Source organism: Arvicanthis niloticus, chromosome 11 (assembly GCF_011762505.2).
Source record: "Arvicanthis niloticus isolate mArvNil1 chromosome 11, mArvNil1.pat.X, whole genome shotgun sequence".
In the NCBI taxonomy this organism is placed as follows: Eukaryota; Metazoa; Chordata; class Mammalia; order Rodentia; family Muridae; genus Arvicanthis; species Arvicanthis niloticus.
The window spans coordinates 12,003,473-12,020,704 of record NC_047668.1 but is presented as its reverse complement, the minus strand read 5'-3'; the positions used below and the strand labels follow the sequence as shown (position 1 = coordinate 12,020,704).

The 17,232-nt window shown below is 39.2% G+C and overlaps 1 protein-coding gene and 1 long non-coding RNA gene across 2 annotated transcripts in view; one reads left to right on the top strand and one right to left on the bottom strand.

The window, feature by feature from the left end:
* Slc25a21 (solute carrier family 25 member 21) overlaps positions 1-17,232 on the bottom strand; it is a 453,060-nt gene that overhangs the window by 211,728 nt on the left and 224,100 nt on the right. The window lies entirely within an intron of this gene.
* LOC143443841 (uncharacterized) overlaps positions 12,081-17,232 on the top strand; it is a 37,077-nt gene continuing 31,925 nt past the window's right edge. Inside the window, exon 1 of the long non-coding RNA XR_013113140.1 lies at positions 12,081-12,403. This is a non-coding gene — a long non-coding RNA (uncharacterized LOC143443841). The remainder of the gene's footprint in view (positions 12,404-17,232) is intronic.

Genomic DNA, 17,232 nt, shown 5'->3' with positions numbered 1-17,232 from the left:
TTTCTTTTTAGAGACTATCATTTTGTCTTGCCTGTCCTGGAACTCACTATTTAGACAAGGCTAGTCTCCAATTCACACAGAACTATCTGCCTCTATCTCCTAAGTGCTGAGATTAAAGATGTGAGCCACCATGCCCAGCTCCTCCCTGGTGTTAAAGAAGCTTTAAAATACTAGTTTATGTTTTATTTTAGTCATTGAAGTACCAGTTAATTAAAAATTATACTAAAGAAATGATAATTAAGAGAGTTTTATGTTCTTTCACTTCATTCATCAAATAAAATCTTGCTAATAATATATATATATATATATATATATATATATATATATATATATATATATCATATACATACACATATGCAATCATCCTGAGTGAGGTAACCCAATAACAAAAGAACACACTCCTTCTGGTCTGGGCCAGAGCACTGAGCAGATCTTGGATAGCAGCTCTGCCCCCAATCTCAAAGAACCCAGAGGAAAGTAAGCAGACAGCAAGGCCTGCCCCAAACAGGGAGTAACTGGGACCCACAAGGACCCAGGAAGTCATTCCCAGCCTGGAACACTGATTCCTTCCGGTCTGAGCCAGAGCACTAAGCAGATCTTGGGTGGGAGCTCTGCCCCCAGTTTCTAAGAACCCAGAGGAAGCGGGTATCCCAGGTGCTCTAACTCTGGCAGTATCCTGTCTGAGCTTGAGCACTGAGCAGATTTTGGGCCCCAGTGCTTACCCCGGTAGTTACATCCACCCCACAAAGTTCTGATACAACCAAGATAATAGGAAAGAAAGGCTCCAGTCAGGGACAGGGCAGGTAGCACTAAGGAGATACAGATGGCAAAAGGCAAGCGAAAGAACATAAGCATCAGTAAACCAGGGTACTTGGCATCATTAGAACCTAGTTCTCCCACACAAGGAAGTCCTGAATTTCCCATATCACTAGGAAAGCAAGATTCAGATTTAAAATCACTTCTAATGATGATGATAGAGGACTTCAAGAAGGACATAAATAATACTCTCGAAGAATTTGAGGAGAACACACATAAACAGGTAGAAACCCTTAAAGTGGAAACACAAAAATCCCTTAAAGACTTACAAGAGAACACAACCAAACAGGTGAAAGAATTGAACAAAAACATCCAGGACATAAAAATGAAGGTAGAGACAATCAAGAAATCACAAAGGGAGATACCCTGGAGATAGAAAACCTAGGAAAGACATCAGGTGTCATTAAAACAATTATCCATCATGATCAAGTAGGCTTTATTCCAGGAATGCAGGGTTGGTTCAATATATGGAAGTCCATCAGTGTAATCCACTATATTAATAAACTCAAAGAAAAAACCACATGATCATCTCACTAGATGCTAAGAAAGCATTTGACAAAATTCAGCACCCCTTCATGATAAAAGTTTTGGAAAGATCAGGAATTCAAGGTCCATATCTAAACATTGTGAAAGCAATATACAGAAAACCAGTAGCCAACATCAAACTAAATGGAGAGAAACTTGAAGCAATTCCACTAAATTCAGGGACTAGACAAGGCTGCCCACTCTCCCCCTACTTATTCAATATAGTACTGGAAGTCCTAGCCAGAACAATTAAGCAACAAAAGGAGGTCAAAGGGATACAAATAGGAAAGGAAGAAGTGAAAATATCACTATTTGCAAAAGATATGATAGTATACTTAAGTGACCCCAAAACTTCCATCAGAGAACTCCTAAACCTAACAAACAACTTTAGCAATGTGCCTGGGTATAAAATTAATTCAAACAAATCAGTAGCCTTCCTCTACTCAAAAGATAAACTGGCTGAGAAAGAAATTATGGAAGCGACATCCTTCACTATAGTCTCAAAAAAATATAAAATACCTTGGTGTGAATCTAACCAAGCAAGTAAAAGACCTGTATGACAAAAACTTCAAGCCCCTGAAGAAAGAAATCGAAACAGATCTCAAAAGATGGAAAGATCTCCCATGCTCATGGATTGGCAGGATTAATATAGTAAAAATGGCCATCTTGCCGAAAGCAATCTACAGATTTAATGCAATGCCCATCAAAATTCCTACTCAATTCTTCACAGAGATAGAAAGAGCAATTCTAAAATTTATTTGGAATAACAAAAAACCCAGGATAGCGAAAACTACTCTCAACAATAAAAGAACTTCTGAGAATTACTATCCCTGATTTCAAGCTATGCTACAAAGCAATAGTGTTAAAAACTGCATGGTATTAGAACAGAGACAGGCAGGAAGATCAATGAAATAGAATTGAAGACCCAGAAATGAACCCACACACCTATGGTCACTTGATCTTCGACAAAGGAGCTAAAACAATCCAGTGGAAAAAAGACAGCATTTTCAACAAATGGTGCTGGTCCAACTGGAGGTCAGCATGTAGAAGAATGCAAATTGATCCATACTTATCTCCTTGTACAAAGCTCAACTCCAAGTGGATCAAGGACCTCCACATAAAACCAGCTACACTGAAACTAATAGAAGAGAAAATGGGGGAAAGCCTAGGGGACAAGTTCCTGAACAGAACACCAATGGCTTGCGCTCTAAGATCAATAATTGACAAATGGGACCCCATAAAACTGCAAAGCTTCTGTAAAGCAAAGGACACTGTCAATAGGACAAAGCAGCAACCAACAGAGTGGGAAAAGATCTTTACCAATCCTACAACTGATAGAGAGCTAATATCTAAGGTATACAAAGAACTGAAGAAATTAAACTCTAGACTATCAAATAACCCTATTAAAAATGGGGTACAGAGCTGAACAAAGAATTCTCAACTGAGGAATCTTGAATGGTTGAGAAGCACCTAAAGAAGTGTTCAACATCCCTAGTCATCAGGGAAATGCAAATGAAAAAAAACACTGAGATTCCACCTCACACCAGTCAGAATGGCTAAGATTGAAAACACAGGTGACAGCAGATGCTGGCGAGGATGTGGAGAAAGAGGAACACTCCTCCATTGTTGGTGGGATTGTAAGCTGGTACACCTCTATGGAAATCAGTCTGGTGGTACCTCAGAAAATTGAACATAGTATTAACTGAAGACCCAGCTATACCACTCCTGGGCATATACCCAAAAGATGTTTCAACATACAACAGGGACACATGTTCCACTATGTTCATGGCAGCCTTATTTATAATAGCCAGAAGTTGGAAAGAACCCAGATGTCCTTCAACAGAGGAATGGATACAGAAAATGTGGTACATTTACACAATGGAGTACTACTCAGCTATTAAAAACAGTGAGTTCATGAAATTCTTAGGCAAATGGATGGAGCTTGAGAATATCATTCTGAGTGAGGTAACCCAATCACAAAAGAACATACATGGCATGCACTCACTGATAAGTGGATATTAGCCCAAAAGTTCACAATACCTAAGACACAATGCATAGATACATGTGGGTGCTTTGGTTTTATTTTAGAAGAAGTAGCAAAATACTCAACCAGAGCTCCCAGGGGCTAAACCTCCAGCCTGGGAACACAAAGGGAGGAAGGGACTCATGGCTTCACCTGTATAGGTAGTTGAGGATGTCCTTGTTAGGAATCAGAGGAAGAGGAGGGCCTTGGTCCCTGAAAGTTTGGATGCCCTAGTGTTAGGGAATTTGAGAGCAGGGAGGTGAGAAGGGGTGGGTGGGTGGGGGCCCACCCACATAGAAGTTGGAAGAGGGGGGATGGGATAAGGAGTTTTGGGGGGAAATGTGAGAGGAGATAACACTGAAAGGTAAATAAATAAAATATCTAATAGAAAAAACCATAATGGAGCTGGCAATTGTAGTCAAGCAGTCGAGACTTTTTGTCAACAATTTATTACAGGAATTTCGTATACTCCTCAAGGACAAGGCATTGTGGAAGAAGCCCATGGAACTTTAAAAAGATTGATGAGACATGCTATTGCTGACATAAAGAACGATGCCGACCTGTGAGCTTGCTGAGTGCCCTGACAAGGGTGACTGGGGAGCTGTATTGGACATATGTTCCTGACCCACCTTTGCTTGCTTGTATCCCAGATGGGACAAGCTGCCTTGCCTCAAGTTTTTAGACCTTGTGGGATAGAGGATCAAAACGAAAAATTATAATGTCTCTTATATTTTTCTTAAAGGTGACCAGCTATTAGGACTCAATCATGTACTGGTCTAGAAATCAATCCAATATTGGAAATAACAGTCTTCATTTGGAAGGCTGGATCTGGACATTGTCAGAGACATATTTGAAAGTTAGCTGCAGTTCACTATGATGTTATGATAGCAAGAGATAAAGTTGGGACAGGATCTGGATTTCAAACAAGGATTAATGCATGTTTTAAGGCTCTTTTAATTATCAAGCTAAAATTGGTTTTGTCTCTTCTACAGTATTTATTGTAAGTTGCATTGACTGTATAATTTCCTGTTATGTTAGTGTGTTGAAACCTGGCATGTCTGTTACGGGGGTCTATCAACCAGCTTTCATCTCACTGCCCTGAGTATTAGAAAACCTTTGATTCTCTGAAAAAAAGCTTGAAAGTGCTGGAAGAAGTGAGTCAGGCTTTAAGCAGAAACAAGAGAGTAGCAGGCTTGATTATTGCTGGTATAACAGCTTTAATTTCATTAATTGCTAGCACCACTGCTTCTGCAATAGCATTGACACAAGGAGTTAAGACAACTATTTTGTTAACCATCTAGCAAAAATGTTACTAATGTACTGAGTATACAAAAGGATTTATATAGGTATCTGGAACAATGGATGATGCTCTATAACCCATTCAAATTATCTGAAGGAGGTTCAGGGTTCATGAGTTAGGAGCCATCCCAAGTGTCATGACAAATATCATTGGAGTAGTGCTACTTCTAAAATTTACAATGATTGTCATTATTAGAAAAAAAGTTTAGAGACCTGTAGGATATTTGGAATAATCCAAACACCTCTCTGGGTGTGTTAACTTTGCATAGTGAGATTATAAATTTAAAGAATGCTTCTCTGTTGAGCTTTGATGCTGCAGATAATGCCGATAAAATTATCCATGACCTGAGGTCAGTATTTCCATTTCAGTCAAACCTCAGGAATGGCATATATAGATTGATCAGGCTAGCCCTTCTTGTCCTGGGAATACTTTTATTCCTGGCCATTGTGTTAAAGTTTGTCTCTAACTACATCAACAGGCTAGCAGCCAAAGTACATGACTTGAAATTGATAATGGACCCCCCCACCCCCAGACAGAGTTATTAATTTAACAGGCTGGCAAGCCAAGGATGGGTAAGATTCTGCACAGAGCCTTACCAACCTGGGACAGAAGTGCATTGCTTAGGATAATTCATATTCCATGATGGGTAAAGAAGGCTTTCTTGTCAGAATGACCTAAGACAAGCTCAGTCTGGTTTATTCGATGGCTACCTGGCAGGAGTCTGTCATAGGCCAAGGACAAGGAAATGGACTGCAGGCAGGAATCTGACATTGGGCCGGAACAAAGAAGTCATTTCAGACAGGAATCTAAATCTAGGTCTAGAACAAAGAAGTAATTATATGCAGGAATCTACATCTTAAGCTAGAACAAAGAAGTAATTATAGGCAGAAATCTAAATTTTAAGCTAGAACAAAGAATTAGGCTTCAGGCATAAAAATGACCTTGGGCTAGGACAGGGAAGTAGGCTCATATATTTTGGTCATCCTGATAAGCTCTTAGAAATAGTGATCACAGGAGTAATCACGGGACTCTGTTTATTTTTGTACATGTTCTTTGATTATCTGGGTTTATTGTCTTCCTTGTTCTTGGACTATTTGCATCTATTGTACTGCTAGTTCCTCAACCTGGAACTGACCTTAATACTTGCATGTAATTTAAACAGTATAAAGGCAAAAACGAGGAGGAGGGATGAGATAGGGGATTAATGAGTGGGGGGGGATGGGGAAAGGAGATGGCATCTAAAATGTAAATAAATAAAATATCGAAAAAATCAAATTATACCTAAGAAATGATAATTAAGAGAGTTTTATGCCGGGCGGTGGTGGCGCACGCCTTTAATCCCAGCACTTGGGAGGCAGAGGCAGGCGGATTTCTGAGTTCGAGGCCAGCCTGGTCTACAGAGTGAGTTCCAGGTCAGCCACAGAGAAACCCTGTCTTGAAAAACCAAAAAAAAAAAAAAAAAAAAAAAGAGAGAGTTTTATGTTCTTTCACTTCATTCATCAAATTAAATCCCGCTAATATATATATATATATATATATATGTATATATATATGCACATATACATTATACATATACATCATATACATACACATTCATATACACATATTTAAGAGTACTAAGTTCAAATGTTCTCTAGCACTTTAAGAGAGAAATTTGAACATTTTTAACACAAATAAATGGTAAATACTTGAAGTGATTAATGTGCCCATTAATGACTTTTAACATTGCATATTTGAACACTATGCAAACATGTGTTGAAATATCATGCTGTTCTTATAAATATGTTGAATTATTGTGTCAGTTAAAACAAAGCTATTTTTATTTTAGTTTTCTCCTAAATTAAATATCAAGAAGATATGTTTTAGGAGTTAAAAGGTGTAAATTCTGAATTCAGTTTCTGTCTCAGGTGTCATCTGTATGGTGCGTTGGTCTCCCATGCAGTGTATGTGACATGAATTTAAATGCAATGAATATTGTGATTATGCATTTAGCAAATTACTTATATAACTAATTAAAAGCTGTACAATTCTTTTAGGGGATATACTTTTGCTTACTGAAGTTTTCCACATAATGATCTGATTAAGTGCACGTGTTCTCTGTTTGGCATATCCCCATCTAAATTTGACAGGTACCAGATTCTGATTTTGTGATGCGTACAATAATATGAAGAATAAAGTAAATCCATAAGAGTAAAGTAAAACCAAAACTTTCCCAAAAGTCTTAGATATTTAGTGGGGTTGTTTAATGATTTGACATGATTGGTAATGGAAGATTCATCACCTAACATATCATCTACCAACAATAAACAATGATTTTTATTATAGTCCTGACTTTTATATTTAATCCTAAATCTTCCTGGACAGCCACGAGAAGCTTTTCAAGGGTTATTTTGCTGAAGACTCCAACTGCATACTGAGTCGGCCTCCCCAGGCCCAGCTCGCCATCCATCCACTTCAATGGTGGTGGCACAGTCAGAGTTTAAGGTAATTGTTCAACTAGTACATGTTTCCCTCTGAAGGCTGCACCTTCAAAGGGATCTTCCTCAAGATTGCAAGCACCAAATAATAGACTAAACATTTAAATACCTAGAGACCCCCCATACATACAACACCAATATCACATACACAAATCGATTATATTACAAATGCAGTATAACTACTTTAAGCTTATCCCTGACTGTTGCGGTAAATCTCTCGCCCATTGGGAGTCCATAGAATTAATTAATTAATTAATTAATTAATTAATTAATTTTTATTAAAAAATTATCTGCTTTGGAGCCCTCAATTCACTGTTTCTACCTGAAAACTACCTCGCAGGCAGTTGTGTTCTAGGATCACCAGTCCCTTGTTACAATTCGTTACTCTAACCTTTCTATTTATCTGTTTGGCTCTCTTGACTCAGAGCAGCCTGCAATTTACTCCTCACAACCTTAAAACCTTTTACATCTATTTATCTGTGTCTATTCACCTTTTTTTAATTTAATTTTTTAATTTAAATGACCTACTGGTCTGGCTACAATAACTTTTGTTTCACTGTTGAATTTTCGGAAGACCCTTCTTTCAGTTTTCACAGGGCAGTGAGCAAGCCCAGCTGTAAGCTGAGTGCTGCTCCTGACCTTGGCCGTTGGGGAAGTTTTTGTACTTTGTAACTTTTCTTTTGTTCTTTTGTCTTGTCAAGTTAGTTGAGTTCTAAATAATATGTTGGGCGCCAATTTGTTGCGGTAAATCTCTCGCCCATTGGGAGTCCATAGAATAACGACACAAGTCAATAAGTATCAAATGAATGCTGCATGCCTAGATTGGGCAGATTTACCATTAAACTACACTATTTCCCCGGCTATGAGAGCTCTTAACAACTTGCGGTTTCCTCTTCTCTCCCTCCACTTCGACCAACTGCCAACTCCGCCGCGCTCTCCTCTCGGCTCTCCTAGTCTTCCCCTCTTTTCCTGCCTCTGGCTCCTCCCACTCCTCTTCTACTGCCCAATCGCTGGCTGTAGCCTTTATTTAACAAATTAGATTGGGCAGAAGGTTTACAAGATTCACTCCTCCTTCGCAGCCCCTCTCAGGAGTGGAGTTACCATGACAACAAGAGGCTAGGGCTATCCACCACACCTGACTAACATCCAAAAAAATGAGACTCAGACTATGGCCATTTTATTTGGCTTTGACAATTATTTAGGGGTAACCCCTAATCCACTCTTCTAACTGCTGTCCCGGCTGTCTCCCCGGTGGTGTGACCCAGATACTTGCTATTTTTCCTGGCCATATGCTCATCACATATCTTCCCTCATGGTGGCTTCTCTCTCCCCTCATCCCTCCTCCTTCTCCTCTTCCCTCACCTCTTCTCCAACTAGGTCACTCCAGACCCATCTACCTCTAATTCCTGTAGCCAATTTTATTTATCCCATAGTTTTAAGTCAAGGAACAAGGTTTGCACAACAAAAGCTTGTAAGTATGAGAAGTCACTCATAGGCCTAGTCCTTCGGGAAATCAGAAAAGGAGATAACATTTGAAATGTAAATAAATAAAATATCCAATATATAAAAAAAAGAATTTAGCATTACAGTACACAGCAGCCAACTAAACCTTATCAACAAATATACACAACACATTCAATACTCATACCATAAATACCTACAATGCACATACCATACACATCATACACAGCACACCACACACATACACACACATCATACACAGCACACCACACACATACATACACTCTATGCATACCATACATATCACATACAACACACAAGTACACACACGTACACCCACCACACATCATGTGTGTACCACACTTACTATGCATATACACAACACAAGCACAGCACATGTAACCACAGCATGTATGCATACCACACACATATACATAAACATGCACACAGGTTCTGAGTCTTGAGCTTGAGTAAAGTTTCTTATCCACCTGCTCAGAGGTTCTGAAGACAGATGAAAGTAACAGTGTGCGTCTAAAACTTTATATGGTGTTTATTTTGGGAGTTTTGTTTTAATGGATTTCTTTATGGCCAGTGAAGTTTTGACAATTTTTCCAAAGACTTATGCCCCTCAAATGCTCAATGCAACTTTCAGTTTATTTCTCTAAATGATCATAAAAATTATAGCTGCCTTATCACTGTCACAGAGATGCTTGGGGGGAGTCATTGTCACGCACATTGTTGTGCCAAACTTCCAGCAGCATCTTCTATCATGTGATCAGTTCTGGTCACACTCTCTCATCTGTGTGAACTCAAAGTCACCTGTCTTCTTTTGAGGAGTCATTTCATTCATAACTTTCTTGGACTAGTTAGTTGTTTGTTTGTTTGTTTGTTTGTAGCTGTGATAAAACATTGACCAAAAACTTGTTGGTGAAGGAAGGGTTTCTTTGGCTAACAACTCCATCCTCCAGAGAAGCCAGCTCAGGAGCTCAAGGCAGGGACTGAAGCAGAAAGCATGAGTAATGTTGCTTACTGGTTTTCCTCCTCTGCTTCTGCTCACCTACCTTTTCTGATAAGACCTAGACTCACCTGCCCAGAGTGGCACTGCTCACAGTGGGGTAGGCCATCCTCCATCATTTAGCAATCGATAAAATGTCCTGTGGAGATGCCCACATGCCAATCTCATGGAGGCAATTCCTTGATTAAGGTTCTTTCTTCACAAGTGTGCCAAATTAAAAACCAGGGTTAGCTACCACATTGCCCAGGAAGTAAGCAATCAAAATGCTTGATCCCCATGTCTCAAAAAATAGTCCATAGATGTATTTTTTAAAGATGTATTTATTTTTATGTGTATGTGTGACTCTGTGTGTGTGTGTGTGTGTGTGTGTGTGTGTGTGTGTGTGTGTGTACCAAGTGAATGCCTCATGCCAGGGGAGGTCAGAAGAGAGAGACAGATCTCTTGGAACTGGGGTTACAGTTGTCGGTGAGCCTCCTGAAGTAAGTCCAGGGAAACAAAGCACTGAGCCATCTCCCCAGCACCCCAAATGGGTTCTTTTCAAATTAAGTTTGCTTATAATATTGAGAATGATTTTTCATACAGAAACAATCAGATTTCTCTTTTCCTTTTTAAAAAACTGAATATCTGGCTTCCTTAAGTCAACTGCTGCTAGGACACCACTTCTAACCTGTGGATAGTGACCCCTTTGGGGGTCTGATGACCCTTTTGAAGCAGTCACCTAAGACATAAGAAAACACAGATACCTACATTATAATTTACTATAGTAGCAACACTACAGTTATGAATTAGCAGTGAAAATAATTTTGTGGTTGGGGGTCAGCACAAAAGGTGGAACTGTGTTAAAGGGTAAGTTGCAACATTAGGAGCCAGAGCTCCAAAACAAACTCTTGAATGAACTCAACTGAGCTCTCCTCACTCAAATCTGGCTTTCAACCTATTTTTCTTCAGTGATTTTTTTTTTACTTTTTCTTTTTGTTCTTAGAAATTCTTTCAATTTTGAAACATAAAATAATGAGAAATATTATTTTTTTGTTTGGGGGGTTATAAGGGTGAAATGTGGATATAGAAGGATTGAGAAATGAGTGAGATTGGGGTGCACAATGTGACATTCACAAGGAATCAACAAAAATTACAGTAATAGGAAAATATTCAGTCAGTGAGGACAACTGTCTACATTTCCCACAGACACTGCTTTTCCCATAGGTGAATTCTTGTCCTTCAAAAGAGTGTCCTCTATCAGAAAGAAATCTCAAGATCCCTGACATGATTCCAAGGTCCAAGAAAGAGACAGGCGATATGGTAAGACAAGCTCTGTAGACCAGGAAGTGATAGCAATGGTGTATAGTTGATGGCAGACAGGTCCATGTGTACAGAGACAGAGATCGTATCATTTGGGAGAACCTAGGTATATAAACTACTTTTAAAAAGGCATCTTATTTTTGTCCTGGGCATCAATAGCACTTTTAAGGACACAAAAACTGTAAACTACAGAATGGTGTTTGTTTCCTTTAACTGTCAAGGGTTAGAGTAGATGTGGGAAGGCCAAGTCTTCTCTGGCATTTATGAGGAAGAGTGCTGTGATGAAGGCCTGGTGAGTTCCCTTTGAAATCCAACATTCCTGTTACTAGGGGGCCCCAACCCACGAGAGTGCTGCTATGGAATTCAACAAATGGGAACTATGACACAGGAAACACCACTTGGATGTGATTGTGATCTTTCTAAAGCTCCCGTTCAAGACTCAAGGTTCCAGACTCCACTGTTTTCTGAAGTTGGTGGCACTGCAGCATGGGAGACTTCGTCAATGACACAGATGTACAAAAGACTTCAGAGTTAATATGGTAATTACAGCACTAAAACCCAGGCTGTATCATGCACTATACTTGGCTGAGCACAAGCTCTGTGGAAAAACAGAGGCTAGACACTTCGACAGGAGAACCTGCAGGACATTTTTCTAAACCTAATTGCAGGGGCCATTTGGGTTAGAGCAAGGTTGCGCAATAAATCTGCCACCCTTAGAGGGCCAGCGCTCTCAATGCATATTGAACCAATCTTTGTCCCGTGAAACTGTGTAAGCTAGATTCGGTGCCACTGTAGTAAAATGTTCCTCAATAAACTGTTTTCACGAGAAAGTTTGCCCACTCATGTGTCCCAAAACTGTTGTAATCTTCATTGTTGAAGCTGATCTAACAGCAGGGACATTATTCTATTTCTTGACATGTTTAAAATTCTCTAATGAATAAAGCTAACAGCTCATGGCTGCTTCAACTGTCACTTGATTATCCCGGAGGGATTTTTTTTTTTTCCTTTCTTTCTTTTTTTCTTTTTTCTTCTTCTTCTTTTTTTTTTCTTTTTGTCTTTAAAATTGGCCTCCTAGCTTGTTTTTAACTACCTTGAGCTCAGAGGTCTGAAGGGGAAAACAGATCAAAGATCAGCTTGCGACATAAAAAGCAGCTGTAGTTAATTAAAGGCAAATGAAGGACACCTGACCAGAGTCTTTATGAGCCGCCTCGTCACACACTCAACAGTCTATAATCTCGGTGACCTTGTCCCTTGGTCCTGAACTGTCGCCAAACCTGAGAATTGGATATGTTTCAAGTTATATACTATAGACGAATGGAGAAAAGGGAAGAATGTCCATGGTGTTGCTTAAGAAAGAGGAAATAACATGGAGACAGGTTTGCTCCTAGTGTTGTCTGCTGAGATGTGAAAGAATGACTGTGTTTCTGCTGCAGAGCAAGGAGTTTCTTCAGATTGAAAACAAACTGCTTTGCTACAGAGAGATAAAGGTAACAAACACTTGGAAGGTAAATTGCAATATGTACTTCGTTATGATTTGAAAGAACTTGAACCTGAGCTGATAATACTTTGGCATAGCCATATGATTTTATAAAAATTGTTTCTGCTTTAAAAACCTTAAAATTGAGAAGTATTTTTGGCACTGTGACACTGTTTGCAGATGGCCAAGGTGGCTGACTGTTGTGTACAGATGATGAAGTAAAAGGTCTGAGTTCTGGCAAATCATTTGATCTCTGTCAACAACAGTAAAAATGGCTGTCAGGGTCCATAGTGGAAGTCCCAACCCCCACTGTGAGTGGACAGCTCCTGCCTCTGGGTATCAGCTTACCCACTGAAGGCTCAGAACCACACATACCCTATGCCATTTTCTCTTAGGGCCAAAACTGGGTATTCTAGAGAGCATGCCTACTCCTCAGGACTGTGTCAGGGAGTGGAGGGTTCATAGCTGCAGGAATGCTGTGGACACCACGAAGTCTGACATAATATCAACACCTACTGAGATGCTGTAGAGGGCACGAAGAATCAACTATGGCCTGCTTTTGAGTTTTTACCGTGCACTTATATGTGCAGTGTATAAACAGCTAAAACATCAGTAAATATTTAAAAGCTAGTTCACCTTCACAGTACACATTGTGTCTAGGTTACCCAAGTCATCTGTTAAAACCTAAAGGAAGTACAAAATAAAAACCATCATTTTTGGTGTGCTTTCTTTTATTTCTCAAAGAAACTTACCAGTTTGAAGTAACATAAACTTACCAACCTGGCCATCTGTAGCATATTAAAAGGGTCCTGCCACTGTTTCAAACATTTTGAGGCCCTATAAGATTGCATTTAGCCTGTGGCATATAATTTTATGTACTCTAAAGTGGCAGGGTTTTTTGTTTCTTTCAAAAATGAAGCCTCAGGAGGAACCAGGAGTAGTGAACACAGAAGCAGGTTAGGATGGCAGACTTTTTGTCTTAGATGCCACTGAGCTTGAATATGTTGTCTCTTCCCAAGTTCAAAATCAGCATTCAATCTCTGTTGTGATATTATTAGGGGTCTGAAAGGTGGTTGGGCCATGGGGGCTCCACTGTTATGAGGTTGGAGGAAAGTATAAATTCATATGAGAAGTGAGGCAGAAAGGATGGGTATATGAAGTAGAGAAGAGTGGACACTGGTGCTAGACACTGAAGAATAAGCTGAGGCATCATCAATACATTTGATCATGGGTACGCTGGGGATGAGGATTACCATTTGCTGGGTACCAAATGGTAAGACCCATACTTGAGAGACATGTATATGCCGTGATCACCCAGACCCTGGGAGGGGATGAGACTATTGAGAATTAGTCTGCAAATGAGAGGTAAAGATGGCCCAAGACAGAACTTCAAGGAACAACAATGTCTTGACATGATTTGCTATTTTTTCCTTCATTTTTAACAAGGCATATTAATCTGCAATATTTGTCCAACCTCTAATTAAATCTGCCAGCTAATAGATTCAGCACCCTTACAGTTCACACTCAAGTATGCAAACCTTTCAGATTCTCTCCCCCTGTCCTACCTGGTCTTAATTTACATTGACATCCAGAAAGTACTATGGCGAATTAAAAAAAAAATAGTAAAACACATTTATTTTTTAAAGAAATTCTTGAGTGTTACTCGATTGTAAATTTACCAAGTAAGTGTTCGGGGCCTTTCTTACATACATCTGACATGCCAGCAAAGCAGCAATCATTAATTATTCCGTGAAAGAAAAACATACACTTTGTAAAAATCGAAGCATAACACAAAGTCTCCTAGATCAATACCTATGATATAGTTTGAGGGAACCATAGTTTACCTTTCTATGTGAGCTGGGAGCCTCACTGTAGCTTATGGTTGTGAGATACCCACATATGTAAGTCCAATAGTCAACTAGCTGGGCATTTCTAACTGCTACATTCTCTTATTTGGAAAGACATAATCAATTGACTCAAATATTACTTCTTTATAGAAATACGAGGCAATAAAAATACAGATATCATCTGGGATTTTAAAGAAACGCAACAAACATTTTTCCATAAAACATAATAGACCATGCATGCACTGTGGAATTTACTGTTTTAGCAAACATTACTATTAGTATCTATGACATATTAAAATATAGATGACCTTCATCATCACAGTGGGCAGTCTGGATTTCACAGGCATGGAAAAGAAAGGCCCAAGTGCAGGGGATGCTATCTGAAGTGGTAGGTGGAGGGCTTCATCTGTACCATCAGGCACCACTCTCATGGCAGAACTAGAATACAGAGAGTTTCCAGCCCAATAAGGAGACCTTTATAAAATTAACTTTATAAAGAAGTTAATTATATAAAAAATTTTTATATAATTAACTTATATTTATTTATATTTATTATATTTTAATTAACTTATAATTATATAGTTTTTGCTGCCTGAAGTTGGGAAATAATGGTGGGTGTGGAAAAGAAAATGATTAGGTGGGAACATATTAAAAAGTCCATGTGGAGTGTGAAGAATAATTCTAAGGTTATTACCTATTACCTAGGCACATTGGGTAGACACAGTTCCTTATTTAGTGGTGTGGAGAGGTGTACATGTGTGTGTGTGTATACATGTGTGCACATGTATGTGTGTGTGCATGCCCGCATGTTTGGAACAGGCATTTTTTTATCCCAAAGGGCATCTATATAAATATTAATAATTTCTTAACCCATGTTTGCGTCCCTTTCTTAAACTGTCATGAGGAGCTACGTAAGCATTGGTTGGCAGCTTATTTTGGAATTGCAGCCATCTCTTCCTTGAGCAGCCTGTCAAGAAGCTAACGATCTGTAAACGTGGTCAGTGAACCAGGAAGAGCACTTTAAACTAATTCCTGTTAAATTAATTTTTTGACAGTTTCATATGTGTATGAAATATATTCTGTTCACACTCTTCCTTGTACCATAGGCACATCCAACTTGGTTTGTAAATTCAGATTTTTTTTTTTTTTTTTTTTTTTTTTTTGCTCCGAATAAATTGTATCTATCTCACAGTGCTTGCTTTCTATCCCTCTGTATTGTGGTGGAAGATTTAGTGGTTTTTAATATGGCCAAAAGAAAGAAAAATCCTACACTGTTAGTTTTCTAAGAATGATCATTTCATAGATTTTTTTTTTAAAGCCTCCCACCTGTTCCCAGGAGATAGAGTTATTGTAACTAAGGCGGTTTCTCATCCCTCCCGCAAGCACCACTAGCAGTAATGATTCTGTTCCTATGGCTAAAACTAGTATTACCTCCACTACTAAACCTGGCTAGCTTTGCTATGTGCATTTATGCACCAGAAATTGTGCAATGTATCCCGTATGTATAATTCATTTCCTCATTAATGACTGAGTACTATTCTCAGGAAGCCTCTGAAGAGAGCCCCAACATTTCCCCCCAGCACTTCAAGAACACTGAGCCACAGGGAAAATGACTACCTGGCCCATAAGGATACTCCTAGAAAGGGTTGGGATCCGATCAGGGTCTCTAGTCAGCCACACTTCTCTATGAACCCAGCCCACTCCTGCATCTAGTTAGTGGCTTACTTTGCACAAGCGGACGGTTAGCATATGTAACATAAGCAGAGGTTTGATAAGCCACTGTTCCAGGGGTGTCTGTTCTCAGTGGTGCGCTTCTTTGGGGGAGCCAGCTGCCACTGGTGGAGGAGCACTAAGGCACCCCAGTGATTAGCAGTCGTCAGGATTGTGAGAGTCCAACCACCATCTGACTGCAATGATAAGAAACACCTCGAATGAATCCAGCAGAAGGACTGAGCAAATGAGCCCAGGGAAAGCTAAGCCAGGAGAATCGAAGCAAAACGAAACCTCTCAGCTTCTTCCCGGGTTCCTGCTCTCAGCAATTTAGTCCTCTAGGCTGACAATTGCTGCCTTAGAGTAAACCCAAGTTATTTGGCATTTAGTTACATGTTTGCAAGTATTTACTGTCTTAAACCTTTAGTTATAAACCACCCTTTCGGCGTGGCATACTATATGTACTTTCTACTCTTAACTCTTATATCAAATCAAAAAATCTTTTCTAAGAATTCAAACTTGACCATGCATTAAGCAAACTGTCCCTTTTACCCATAGAACCCATTTCTAGAAAGGATTCTATCTATTTCACTCTCCTGAAGACATTGTAACAATGCTGTGGTTCACTTATCCACACATTCAACAAACAGCCAATATGTTTTGCACAAATATCATATTAAAATAAGCACACTGCACAGGCTACAGACACTGGTTGTGCACCACTGCACACTGTTTAAGATGCACCAGCAAGGTGGCCACAGGTGACACCAGCTCTAAGCCAGCCTCCAAGGTACCCACTGGATCTCTTGAATTAAATTATGAGAAGCATATTAATCATGCTTCATACCAAATTCTAATTCACTTTTCTACCTCTGCTTCTCTCCTATCCAGGCTGGAATATGAGTGCACTGGAAAATACATATGCTACCCATGTTGTCAGAGCCAGTTAGTATAAGAAATTCTGGAGTCTCCTTCAAACCTTTCTGCATTCTCTCCCCATAAACCCCCCTGAGTTGTTCTTCTATTTACCACTGGCTGAGAAAGTCTTATCCTTTTGTTTATAGACACAGTAGAAAGCCTGTGTTTTCATTACTTTGAAATGACTTTTTCCTATTTCTACTTTAAAAAAATCTTTTAACTTATATAATATAGGCTCAAAGATCATAAGAATTTTAAAATATAAAATTTACAATACAAAAGCTAACACATATGCCTGTATATTGTTTAGATAATTAAAATGAAAACTGCCTTTAAAGAAATAAAATTCCTTTAGGTAGAAGGA